This window comes from Callorhinus ursinus, unplaced genomic scaffold (assembly GCF_003265705.2).
Source record: "Callorhinus ursinus isolate GAN/ISIS: 27379988/994484 unplaced genomic scaffold, GSC_fseal_2.0 scaffold6, whole genome shotgun sequence".
Lineage (NCBI taxonomy): Eukaryota > Metazoa > Chordata > Mammalia > Carnivora > Otariidae > Callorhinus > Callorhinus ursinus.
Window position 1 is genome coordinate 70,103,974 of NW_027397068.1, and position 13,877 is coordinate 70,117,850.

Sequence of the window (13,877 nt, forward strand, 5' to 3'; positions counted from 1 at the left end):
CAGGATGTTATAGTGGGGTATTGACATTTTACTGATCCAGAAAACTGTGTATAAATTCAGCTGCCTTTCTTTTTAAAAAGAAACTTTACAGTTTTAATTTTGAAATCTAGATGAAACATAATCCCTGGAGTACTCTTGCACCGTTGTAGTATAATCTTTTCATACGATACCTGATTTAGTTGGAAACAAATTAGTAACTATGCATGCTTAAAGGAAGCAATTTAATAAACAGGATTTTAGAGAAACCTAATCAGAATTGTAAAATGATACTAGCGAATCAATTGCATTATACAGAATTACTAGGTTAGATGTAGCTTTTAGATAAGTGTGAACAAATCGGAGGCTTCTGTACCACCATTGTCAAGAGCATTAACAAATTTGCATTTCTTGCTTAAAATGGGGAGGGAAACTCCTTTGTCCCTTAAGTTTTACTGGTTCATTCACAAATGATTAAAAAATAGCCTTCTCACATCAGTTGGCCTGAAGCCAACCAGACAGTGGAGCTGGCTACAGCTGTGGCATGGTCTCTCAAATTAAGTTCAGCACGCTGGGCAAGGCCAACTGTTTGGAGATGGGCATGTGGTCAGGTAGCATGAAAACGGCAAAGAGATGCAGCCTTGAACTTGAGGATTTCAGCAAGCATCTGGGAGCATGTATGGCTGAGAGCCAAGGAATGGGGTTCAGGAGTGAGGTGAAGACCGGTAGGTCACCCAGACCCTATCTCACAGACTTCTGGCTACCTTTTACATATGAGGTATAGGCAGTGAGAAGTAAACAGTTTTTATTTTAAATCATTTTTATCCCTTGTCAGCATATATGCATGTACTGTTAAATAGTTGCCATTAGTTTTAATCACTGATTTTCAGTTCACAGTTTTGTACACATTTTCTTATATTGGTATCATTGTTAGTACTTTCTCTCTCTCTCTCTCTCTCTTTTTTTTTTGAGTTGACAAGTTGACCTTTCAAGCATATTTTAATTGTCATATTTATTCAGTGCACATGCATATATTGTGCTAGGTTCTGGGTATAGAAAATGAGTGCCCACTAGTAAACTATTCTGTTTTATAGATGAGGAACTCAAGGCCTGGAGAAGTTAACTTCTCTCATCTCTGGTCCTCTGGCCGGTGAACTAAGAATTGGACTCCTGTTCCTGTTCTCAGTGTCTCTTATGATGTGAAGGGTGTTTTCCTTTATCTTTGTAAACTGTCTTTCTGTTTAACTTGGCCTCTGCCATTGAGGAGACAGGTAAATAAAATTGCAACCAGACCTTCTATATATTATAATGGAGGTTTCCTCAAAGGTCTCTGAGACCACAGAAGAGAGGGGTTTTATTCTACCTGCCTGGGGAGTTCAAGACAAACTTGATAGGGAAGGTGATCCTAGAAGGGTAAGTAGGAGTTTGTCCAGAGATGGGAAAAGTAAAGAGCTCCCAATAATTTCTGGGATGGTCCTCTCAGGGAAAATATCAGAGCCAATATTTTGAGCAGTAGCAGGTCCTGCATGGGAGGAGGTTCTGAGCATCAGTCGGCTTGCATGTGGGAGTGAAGAGGAGCTATGTGGAAAGTATTAATTTTTACTAAGTTGTGGATGAGTTTTTGGTTGTATTTGCTGCATAACAACTTGAGTGGCGTAAAACAACACACATTCATTATCTCAAGAGTTTCCGTGGGTCAGGAGTCCACATGTGACCTGCTGGACACACTCTGTTCAGGGTGTCAGTAGGCTGTGATTAAAGTCAGCAGGCTGCATTCTCAGCTGGAGGCTTGACTAGGGAAGGCGCCCTCAGACTGTTGGCAGAATTAATTTCCTTGTGGCTGTAGCTTCATAGGCACATGCTTCTTCAGTGCCACCAACAGAGAGAGAGTCTCTAACTTCTGGGAAAACTAGACTTTCTTTTAAAGGGCCCACATGATTATGTCAGGCCCATCTGGGATATTCTTTGTTTTCATTAACTCAGAGTCAGCTGATGAGGGACTTAAGTTGCATTTGCAAAATCCCCTCACCTTTGCTATATTCTCTGGGTTAGGTGCAAGTCACAGGTCTTGCCCGTACTCAGGAGGGGGTTGCACAAAGGTGTGGGTATCAGAAGGCAGGAATCCAGGGAGCCGTCTTAGAATTCAGGTTGTATGTTACAAATCAGTAAAAATAGAAGTGGTGTGTCTTAGTCTGCTCCAGATGTCATAATAAAATAGTGTAAACTGAGTGGCTTAAACAGCAGTAATGTGTGTCTCACAGTTCTGGAGTTCTGATTTCTGAGATCAAGGTTCCAGCAACGTAGGTTTCATTCTGAGGTCTCTTCCCTTGTCTTGCACACCTTGCTGTGTGCTCACGTGACTTCTTTGTGCGTGCATGGGGAGGGAGGGGGAGAGGATGCCCTGGTCTCTCTCTCATCTTATTATAAGGACACCAGTCCTGTCAGATGAGGGCCTGCCCTTATGACCTCATTTAACCTTTATTACCTGCTTATGGGCCCTATTTCCAAATATAGTCACATTGGCGGTTAGGGCTTCAATGTACGAATTTTGGGGGGGACACAGTTCAGGTTCACAGTTTGTTCATATCATGGGTTATTAATTGGAGTGGCTCGGAGTGGAGCCTAATGACCGTTAGAGACCTCTTCCCCAAAGAGCACCAGCCAGACTTAGGAAAATCCTAATTCCATCTCTTTTTTTTGTTGTAGTGTGACCTTGGGTGGGTTACCTAATCTAGGAGATAATTTCCTTCAACTAAAAATAGTGGCTTGTAATGTTAAGTACTTTGCAGGATATTTGTTAGACTTGGTTAATGTCATTTGTAAAGCACATAGCACTGTGCTTAGCTCTCAGTAGACAATCACCAAATGGTGGCTATTATTATATTTGTGTCTTGATATTTCTATATATCTTCTTTATCTTTTATTTTCCACCTTAAATGATATAAATTCCCCATGAATCCTTGCATTTCTTTCAACTAGAAGTTATTACCCCTAGCTGAGCACTCACGGGATTTTATTTTCTCTGTCCAGTGGCATTTACAAGCTTATTTATATTTTGTATTATTTATATACATCTTTTATTTCCTCTGTTATGGTGTATATTTCTCAAGGTCAAGAACTGTCTTATACATCTAATATCTTCCATTGTGACTTGCACATTAACAGTTGTTCAGTTTAAACAATGTTGAATGAATGAGTGGATCTGGCCTCTTGTTTCCTCTTTTATCTGAATCTTTGTTTCTTAACCTTTTCTAACTCTTGCCTCCTTTTGATAAACGTAATTTTCCTTGTACCTCTTCCAGCATTCAAGATGTGTCATCCCAAAAGACTAGGTTCCTAGTCCCCACTTCCCTTGAGAAGACGGAAGCTAGACTTTTCCTTTAAATCCTCAACAAGTGAGGTTATTTTATCAAGCTACTTTTACATGGTATGTTATAAAAACAGTACTCCCCTTTTTCCCCAAATAGAACATTTTATCACCCTGAATATACATTTTCAAATGTACCCTCACGCCAGCCCCCATTCCTGTTTCTATAGCTAGCATCCACCCATTTTCACTTGAGAATTCCTGCTCTGAACCATTTCTGACGTACTGTGGGGTCCTGTCCTAACTGGTGGTGATGCAGGCATTAAATGTTTAAGTAAAGCCTTCACCCTCTTCGCCTATGTATAAGATTTCTCTGCCTTCCCTTTATTTGGTTCTTTTGTAATGAAAGGTGTTAAATTGATAGCCGTTTGAATTTGTGAACCCTATTTTTCCGAAACAACGTGTGTGTAGCTTAAGGAGTGATCCTAGGCATCTATTATGCTTTTATAAAGCCTTTTTCCCCAGAACTTAAAACACTTTGTAGACATTACCTTATCAACACTTAGCACGTCCCTATGAGCCAAGTGAAGATTAGAGACCGACCATTGCTCTTATACTGCAGGGGAGTAAAATGTGGCTGAGAGGTCCAGGAGGGGCCTGCCCTTCTATGCCCTTCCAAGGTGTTTGTGCTGGGGAGACTTTGCCTTTATGTTTTCTAACCATAAATTTGTCATGTTAACCTGCATTATGGGAGTGGGTATAATGTCCCAATTAGCTCTCTACCAAGCCAGTAAACAAAACACCTTTGGTCACAAGATAACAGCAGATTTATGAAGTGATCCTTCTTTTTAAATGAAATCTGTGGCTGTACTTAGGAATCAAAATTCAGTGTACTGAAAGGAAGGTAAATTACATCTAGTTTCCTGAGGAGTCCTCTTTTAAATTCATTTAAAAGAGACCTTATTTGGAATTGGATTGCACCGAATGGGGATTTTTTAAATGAGTCCCCTTCCCCCCATACTGTGAAAGTTATTTTATGAATTTGAAGACAGCTTCGCTTTGTGTGGTCTACTTTGCCTTCTTGGTATCTTGAGATTGTGGGAAATGCCACTCTGAGCTGGGAGAAGGCATGACTTAGGGGCTTTTGCAGAATTGGGCATCCTTTCTGAAAAGGCAAATTAAAGGAAAAGAAAAATTGGATCTTAGGCTGGCTTGATGCTTTTGCATTTTCATTTGAAAACATACAGGTAATGCAGTGTCACTTTTTTTTAAAGGATTTATTTATTTTTAAAAGATTTATTTATTTGAGGGGGGGATCATGAGTGGGGGGCAGGGGCAGAGGGAAAGGGACAGAGAGTCTTCCCAAGAAGACTCCGTGCTGAGTGTGGAACCCTGTGGGGGTTGGGGGGAAGCTTGATCCCAGGACCCTGAGAGCCTGAGCTGAGCCAAAATCAAGAGCCGGGATGCTGAACGGACTGAGTCACCCAGGTGCCAATGCAGTTTCACCTTTAATGATATTCAGTAACTTTTTAAAAGTTCCTCTTTTCTCCCTGTTCTATACTCATCTTATCCTTTTCTTTTACATGAAAAGTACTCTTTAGCCTAATTTTTGTCATTTGATTGTGATGACAGATTTTTAGGTGAAGACCCATCAATTACCAATAAATAGACTGTTAAGTAGTGAGCAATAAACTAAATATATAAAGTGTGTGTATCTAACAATAATAGACACAAATGTTTTTGAAAGACTGAATGAATGTGTGCTTATGTGTGTTTTGGACATGCTTACATTGGATATATTTTGGTATTAGTTGTAAACTAAAATTTCTGGTCGAGACTATTTCTGTATCAAGGTACTTATTTTGTAACACAGGTTAAAATTGAACTCTGGTGCCTTTACATTCTAGTTACTGTTTTCAGATATAAAAATCTTTCATGCCCCTAACGCTCGATTTGTATATTAATTAAGTTAGCAGATAGGTACTGGTATAGAGTGTACTTACCGTGAAACACTTTTGAGTTTCTCTCAGGCTGAAGGGGGTAATGTGACTTCTTTGGTTTTCCTACTTTGTCCCTTTCTCCCCTCACCCATTTTTAAAATAGCAGTGCTTTTCATACTGTCAGAATTTCATGTTGTGACACCCTACTCAGAAGTTATGACAGCAGGGTAATGACAGCAACTGCCTCCAGGGAATCAATCAGGCAATTAATTTTGTAAATGAAATGCTGATTATACAAAGCTTCACATGAGAGGCCCAGTGATTAAAATCAATTTAACAAATTGTTTCAGGTGGGACTTGATTAATAATTTGCCATAAATGCTGAGGATATATGACCAGCATACCTTGTTGTTACTTCTACTATCCAGCTATGTATAAAAATACCTTGTTGTTGCTCTTACTACCCAGCTCTATATAAAATTCCACAGGTAAGCTAAGCACTGTGTCATCTTGTCACACTAGTGGGCATAGAAGCCATATGCATGCACACACACACACTCACGCATATTTACTCTCTGCTTGTTTGTCTAGCTACATAGACCTAACTCACAATGAAAATGGAATGCATTATTGTCATTCTGGTTTGTGTTTTCCTGTGTTCTACTTGAAAAACAAAAACTTGCCCAGACAGGTTTGGGTGCAACCAAGTTAAACAGGTTTTTTTTCTATGTAGGATGTTTTAGACTTTTATTATGCTAACTTATATTCTGAATCTTAAAGAGTGGCATCTGCTTTATAGACATTTTCCCTTTTTTTTTTTATAATAGTCATGAAACTCTATGCTCCTAGCAACATAGCTTCAAAGTATATAAGGCAAAACTGATTGAAAAAAAAAAGGAAAAATGGCAAACCCACAATCAAAGTAGATTTTATACACCTCTGTCAGAAATGAACAGACTAGGGGTGCCTGGCTGGCTCAGTCTGTAGAGCGTGTGACTCTTGATCTCAGGGTTGTGAGTTCAAACCCCATGCTGGGTGCAGAGATTACTTTGCCCCCACTGGGCTACAGTGTCTCTAGAGGTGGGGGATCCTGGGTCAGATCCATCTCTGATTCCCCAGCAGCCTAGACGTTTTCCATTCTTAATTACAGTAACAGCGATAAACATGGCTTAGGAAATGATGTTGTAAGGATATTAGAAATAGTAACATTATAGGCTGGAAATAAAAAATGCCTATGTTTGGAGCATTGTAATTTGAATCCAGGAGAAGTCACACTGGGAATAGGAGACACAGCTGGATGTCTTTCTCAGATTCATATACTAAACATTCGTTAAGTGCCTGTCACAAGCCAGACTTGGGATCCGGTTTTGTAGTTTTCATTACGTATAGTTGACATATCTAGAAGACAGTACAATATTATTGAGGAGAAGGTGGCTTGGAGAGGCAAGGGTTAAGGTGCACCTGAGGGTTTTTTTTAAAGTTTTTTTTTTAATTAATGTAGTAATAGGAACAATAATTGTTCACTGTGTATGAGAAGTTGGGGCCATAAGGAGAATTAGGATGAGGAAGACACCATTTCTACCCTTCAGGTACTCCCTGATGAGAGAGGCCGTGTAAGCAGGATTGCAAATGGTTGTGATAGGTGTTTATTATCTATTAAAGGAGATAGTGGCAGCACATGGTGGGAGCCCAGAGAAGGCACAATACTTTACCTCGTGCTTTCTGGAACTAGGAAGAGTTTCTTCAGTTTACAGGTGCCAGAGGTGTGTGGGGTGCCAGGGTGTTGTAGAAAGGGGTGTGCCTTAGTGCATTGGCACGGAGGTGTGCAAAAGGGCTGTCTAGGCTTATTATTGAAGACGTGGCAGATGGCAGGTGTGGCATCTGAAGGTGAGCCTTGATTATTTGGGTGTTGAACTTCTGGGTTTTGAATTCTTTAGACCTCTTTGTAGCCCTTTCCCTGCCTTTTGACTTTTCGGGCAGTTTATTGGTTAAGATTTCTGGTCAAAGAATGGGGCAGAAAGAAGTATCTCTAACTGTCCTCATTCCTTTTGATACTTAACCGTGACAGTTGGAAGTTGTGGCAGGGAGGAAGGCTGATTCTAGAATTACGGAATGCTGGAACAGGAAGGGGCTCTAAGGGCTCATCATGCAATCTCTCACTTCACGTGTGAGCCGTTGTGAGGCTCACAGGTGTGAGATTGCCCAGGAGCAACAAGCTCTCACACTTGAGCAGTTACTATGTGCCAGGTACTGCGTTTTGTATCTACTGTGTTATTTCATACTTATGACAACGCTGTGAAGTGGTTACTATTATAATCCTAACTTTTCAGAGGAGGAAGCTTAAGTGCAGAGAATTTGCAGGATCTGCCTGAGATCACACAGTAAGTGGTGACCCACCGTGCAGGCCAGGCTGCCTTAATTCCAGAGTCTGTGCACTTGACCCCATGCTGCTTACCAGAGAAGGCCCGATGGCTGGATAGTTGGGAGAGTTAGGCTCCACCTGCCGTAGCAAGCAATTAAACTGTTACTTAGTTGGCTGTCTCTGAACCCTCTCGTTCCTCTAACGGAAGCTTTGTCAACCACAGTTTTGGGATAATTCGCTTTTTTTATTTGTACTGAGATTTAAAAATACTGGGTATGTTTTCATTTGGATGGTTGCTCTCCTTATTTTAAACCAGAGAATTTGACAGAGGGCCCCCTGACCTGGGAGGCACTGCTAGGGGACAGGTCTGTTTACATCCTTTTTAGGGAAGAGGAGGGAGCAGGGTCACATGTGAAAAGTGAGGGTTATAAAAGCACTTTTTGAAACTTATAAAAACAAATAAGGGAGGTTTCTGGGTTGAAGATGGCACATTTCACATCTTTAATGGCTGGTTTGAGATCTTTTAAAAAGCATAGTAAGAAACCTGAGGGGGCAGAAGCCTTTTTACATCTTGAAAGTTGAGGGTGATAACATGAAAATGTGATTTGTGGGAAAGGGTTTCTACCAGAGCAGGTTTTTAACCTGGAAGGTTTTTTTTTCTTTTCTTTTTAATTAAAAAATTTTTTTGGGGGGGGCAGTTTTCATAGGATTTTTTTTTCTTTAAAGGACTTCCTTTTTTTTAATTTTATGTTGTTTTTTTTTTTTTTTAGTAATCTCTGCACTCCATGTGGAGCTAAAACTCTCAACTGCGAGATCAAGAGTCAGTCAGTTTTCTGACTCAGCCAGCCAGGAGCTCCTTCTGAGGATTATTTTTAAAAACATCTTTAAAATATTACATATATTCAGCATGTGTTTTGCCAGCTTTAGTACGTTTAGGAAAAGTACTGCAGCCCCACCCTCCTCCCCAGTAATACCTTACCACATACCCTTCTTTCTCTGTGTGTGCTCTCCTGGTGTTCTGACTCTTCTCGTTCTGCATGTTCCTTTCCCCTACTTTCCTCCTTATGGCGTGGTCCCACCCCCTTAGGTTTTAAGCCTGCCAGTGACCCCAGTGGCCCCGTTGACACCATGCGGTCATTAGGGGCTCTCAGTTCTGAGGGGCTGCAGCGCTCCTTGCAGAGGAAAGGTATAGTGATGGTTCTGGTTTTCAGTTTCTTTTTGCTCCCTTCTTTTAGCTTTTATTTTGAAATAATTTCAAATTTACAAGAAAGTCTCAAGAACAGTGCAGACAAGTCCCATTTACTTTTTACTTGGATACATCAGTTTTGAACACTTTGTTACATTTACTTTTACCCACCTCCCTATCTACCTACATTATATTTTCTCAGGATCATTTGAGAGTTCGTTGTATCCACCCTGCCCTTTTACTCCTTCCTGTGTGCCACTGTGTTTCCTTGAGCATATTTCTTGGAATGAGGTTATTCTTTTACAGACCTCAGTGCTGTTGGGGTATTTAACTTGGGTGCAATACTTGAACTGCAGTCCATATTCTGATTTTGTCCACTGTCCGAATAGCATCTCTGTAGCAGTCTTTCCTTCAATGTAGGATCCCTGCCTAGGCCTTATATATGCATTGAATTGCCCTTTTTCAGTCTGTACTGAACAGTGGCCTTGAACTGCACGGAGCCATTTATATGTGGATTTTTTTTTGATGAATATAGTACTATAAATGTATTTTCTTTTCCTTATGATTTTCTTTTTTTTTAAAATATGTATATTTTTAAGTGGGGGCCAAGCCTAGTGTGGAGCCCAGTGTAGGCCCTGAACTCACACCCTGAGATCAAGACCTGAGCTGAGATCAAGAGTCTGACACTCAACTGACTGAGCCACCAAGGTGTTCCTCCTTATGATTTTCTTAATAACCTTTTCTTTGATTTACTTTTTGTAAGAATATGGTATATATACATGTAACATGGAATATACAATACATATAACATACAAAATATGTATTAATTGACTATGTTATTGGTAAGGCTTCCAGTCAAGAGTAGGCTAATAGTAGTTAGGTTTTTTGGAGAATCAAAACTTATATGTGGATTTCTGATTCTGTGTGGGGTCAGTGCCCCTAACCCCCATGTTATTCAAGGAGTCAACTGTATATTAGTCATATTAACTTTTTTTTTCTTTGAACAGTCACGTTACACTACCACCAATATATGCTTTAACTTAATTATGGCTCTGATAAAGTGGATCTTTAATAGGGCCATGTCTCCAGAAAGCATGTTTGCACCAGGGACTGGTAGCCTGTGTATCAAGCACTGCAAGCACTTTTTGTCTAGAGATAGGTAAATCAGTTGTTAACATTCGTAATATTTGTACTGGCATTTTCTTCAATGCAATTTTAAAGTTGATTTTAAAAAGTTAATAAAATAGTTTGAAATAGACATGTTGGTAACCATGGGGATCGCTGGGGAAACCAGTAACTTCTCGGTTTGTCTTTCGGTGCCACTCTGACGTGTCCTTGGACTTGATTATCCATGCAGATCACATACCAAACGTCTTTAGAACGGTTGTGTTTTGAGGGAGGTATTAACTTCCCTTGAAAGGTGGGAAAACTGAGGCTTAGAGCACTGGAATAATTTACCCAGCTGTTCATGGCTAGTCGGCAGCAGGAGAGAATTATGAACTCAGGTCTACCCAGTGTCAGACTTTATGCTTTTCCCTTGTAGTAGACACAGCAAGTTGGTTTCTGCTTGTTTGCAAAATCTGATAATTGGTAGTGGATTCCTGCCACCGTACAGGGTGAAAGATCCTGAGGCTTACTGGACTTTAGGAAAATGAATTCTAGGATTGATTAGCAGTGTCTGTCTTCTGCACATTAGCAGAGGGGTGGGGAGTATCCGTGCCTCATAGTGATTATTCTGGAGTTACACTTTCACATAGTAATGACTATAATAAAATCTATCCCTATTAAAAGCCTGTTATGTGCCAAGGACTTAACTACAATATTTCCAATTCTGTAACAGCTCTATAGTGATAGTGGTAGTGTTCTTGGTGTTCAGATGAGTTAACTGAGATGCAGACTTAAGTGGTGACTCTCTTCAGCATCACACAGCCAAAAGGGATGAGGTTGAAATTTGACATATTCCCACAAAAACTTCCTTTCTTGATTTAAATCTGTATTTGTATGGGAAATATACCATATTATTTCTTTCTTAAATAAGCTTGCTACTAAGTTGTCAGTAGTGACACATGAATATGAATGATAGTGTATACTTAGAGATGTAAATTTTAGAAATAGTTAAAGCCATGGTAATAGCTTTACAGTTTTTTTTTTTTTTTTGGGTGGTGAGAAATAACAAATCTAGGGAAAATAGAAATATATACCATTACTATTTTGATATTCCCTTTAGATCTAATCTACTCTTGAAATAAAAAATATATATACACTTTGGTTTATTCATAAAATTATTACATTTGCTAAATTCAATTTGAGTATGGTTCAGACAGTAATTTACACATTGAATTGACTTAACAAGTTGCTGAGCTTGGGGGATTAGGCAAGTAATAGGTTTTGCCAGTTTATAAAAATCCACCCCAAACTGGGGAACCTAGATAGTCTTATTTTCTGGACTTATTCTGTGGTATCTAGATGATAGCTATAAATGGGCTTAATATTTGTCTTCTCACTTCATCATTCCTATTCCTGTGGGACAGTCCAGTTGGGGAGACAGACATTTATCAAGTAGTCACACAAATAAATATTCTGGGTAGGCTTTACTGAGTGCTGTGAAGGAAAAGCACAGGGTTTTCTGAGTTCCACAGGAGCATAGAACTCCTTCTACTTGGAGGGAACAGCGTAGTTGAAAGTCCAGTGGTGGGAAAGCATATGGTTTTTCTAGAGCCTCATAGAGGCCAGTATGGTCGGAGAGGGAGATTTCCTTTTGGCAGGGATGGTGGGTCCAGCTGACTGGATTTGGTGAGGGATGGCTGTGGTGGGAGAGGAAGGAGTTAGAATGCATCCCTGGATTCTAACTTGTCCATCTGGGTAGGGGTCTTTTTCACGGAGATCAGAAACAAGTGGGGAGTATCCTACGTATCCAGGCAGGAATATTGGGTGGCAGTTGGGTGTAGAGCTCTGGGGCTCAGGGAACCAGCCAAGGGAGACGCATTTGGGGGACTCCGACATGAGGAGGTAATGGAAGCTATGGCTTATGTGAACTTGTGAAAAGTGAAGCATTGTCTGCAGTGATGCATGATTATTTACCTCTTGCACCTATTGACTCTCAAGAAGCCTACATTCCAATTAGAGTCCTATTGTTTAACTGGCCACGTGGTGTTGAGCATGTCATTGCTTTTTCTGTTGAACAGATGTTAATGATGCCAGGCATTGTGCTAAGTGCTAGGTACACAAAGATGAATAAAACAAAATTTTTACCTTTAATTAACAGTATGCTTATGCTGGGAGACAAGAAAATAAATAAATTAAATTATTGAGTGATTTCACTCTGACTTCAATTTGCTAATTTGTTAAGACGAAAAGAAAAAAAATAGATTTAGGAAGCTCTTACTCTGTGATAAATCCTGTGGTGGTACCTCATTTAATCCCCTAGCAACAAAAGCTGTGAACATGACTGTACTCTATTAAAACGTGAGCCTAAGTTACACATGGGAAGGATTCACACCCAGGTTTGTCTGACTCTAAATTCCCTCCCTTTCCCTTGTACCTTGTTGTCTAGAATTCTAAGTGTTTTTCTAATCCATGGACTGTTTATTTTATATGTAGAAGGTGGAGGAATTTGAAGCAGGGAGTAGGTTGTCGCCCAAGGTAGGTATTTGTGCTTGCATAGTAAGTGTAGTAAGTGAATTGGCAGAATGCTTTGCATCAGTGGAAAGGATTTCCCCAAGGTTTCTCTTGCTCCAAGAGTGCTGACGCCCGGATTTATGTCGGTCTTTATGAATGGCACTCGTGCTTGGCCAGAGGCTCTGTCATCTTCCTGGGCCTCTTCAGTGTTTTTGTCAGTGACACGGGCAAAGACATGAATGAAATGGCAAGCTGATTTAATTGGTGGTTGAAGTCAAGATAGGAGATACAGTTCATATGTTAGATGTCAGGATAGAATGGTGACCAGAAATAAGCAAAATGAAAATAAGCAGAGATATAGAACAACTTCTACCAGCTGAATCATGGAAGAAGAGAGGGAAGTGGGGTTTTGCTGAGGCTCATGAGATGGATCAGGAGTGTGACGGGGCTGCCGGTCAAGTATGCAGATCCAGGGCCACATGGGTACCAGAGTAGGCTTTGTTCGTCCTGTAAGATTTTTTGTGTTAAGGGGACTAAGAATTGGCATATTCCGCTTGGAGAAAGGAAATAGATATGGCTGTCTTCAAATACTCTGCAAAAGGACCTAAATGAAACCAATGGATGTAAATTTCAAGGAACAGGTTTTTGTTATGTAGGAGGAAGGAATTCATAACATTTCATGGTTGTAGAACTTAGGGGGTTCATATATACATCACCTGTGAACCAGTGAGGTTCTTCTCTGTCCTAAGATTCGTTGTTTCATTGCTGAATCCTTTATCCAGAGAATTTTAGGAATTGTGATCAAATGGAAATGTGTTAAAGTGCTTTGGAAATTCGTGGTAGATGTTGGTCATTATATGATAATGCAGGTCAGGAGGTCTTTGGATGGGTTTCTAGAAGACATTTCATTGACCTCTGACACTATATGTTAATTTTGGATGTACATACATGATGGATGCATTTTTTAAAGTATGTCTAAGGGTTAAGAATCACAGCTTCTGAATGTTGCTTTTTATTGGTAGTTTATGGTAGTCACTATACATACGTAACAACGTATTAATATTTTATGGCTAATCTTCTGAAAAATGAAAATCCAGTGGTATTTTCAGTTTAGAATATAGTTAGGAAAAAATATTGTGTCTTTAACTCCTGTCCCATTTGAGGATAATATATATGTGACAAACTTATTTATTTAAAATTACACATCAAGGGGTGGCTCAGTCGATTAAGCATCTGCCTTCTGCTCAGGTCATGATCCCAAGGACCTGGGATCGAGTCCTGCGTCAGGCTCCCTGCTCACAAGGGAGTTGGCTTCTTCCTCTGACCCTCCACCCGTCTGCCCCTCTTACTCTCTCTCTCTCGCTCTCTCAAATAAATAAAATCTTTAAAAAAATAAAATCATACATCACAACATGTTTCTTTCAGATAAAAACTGCACAAATAAAAATTGCCTACAATCCCATTTTTACATTTTTTTTCCTCATCCCC

General features: G+C 39.9%; 1 protein-coding gene across 8 annotated transcripts in view; it reads left to right on the top strand.

Moving 5' to 3' along the window:
* Positions 1 to 13,877, top strand: part of ARID1B (AT-rich interaction domain 1B) — a 437,894-nt gene that overhangs the window by 27,898 nt on the left and 396,119 nt on the right. The window contains exon 1 of one of the 8 annotated variants that reach the window (XM_073894149.1): positions 9,320 to 9,479. The exons of the other annotated variants lie outside the window; for them this stretch is intronic. The gene's annotated coding sequence lies outside the window, so the exon portion shown is untranslated. Of the gene's footprint in view, positions 1 to 9,319; positions 9,480 to 13,877 lie in introns of those variants that run through there. 8 annotated transcript variants of the gene reach the window in all.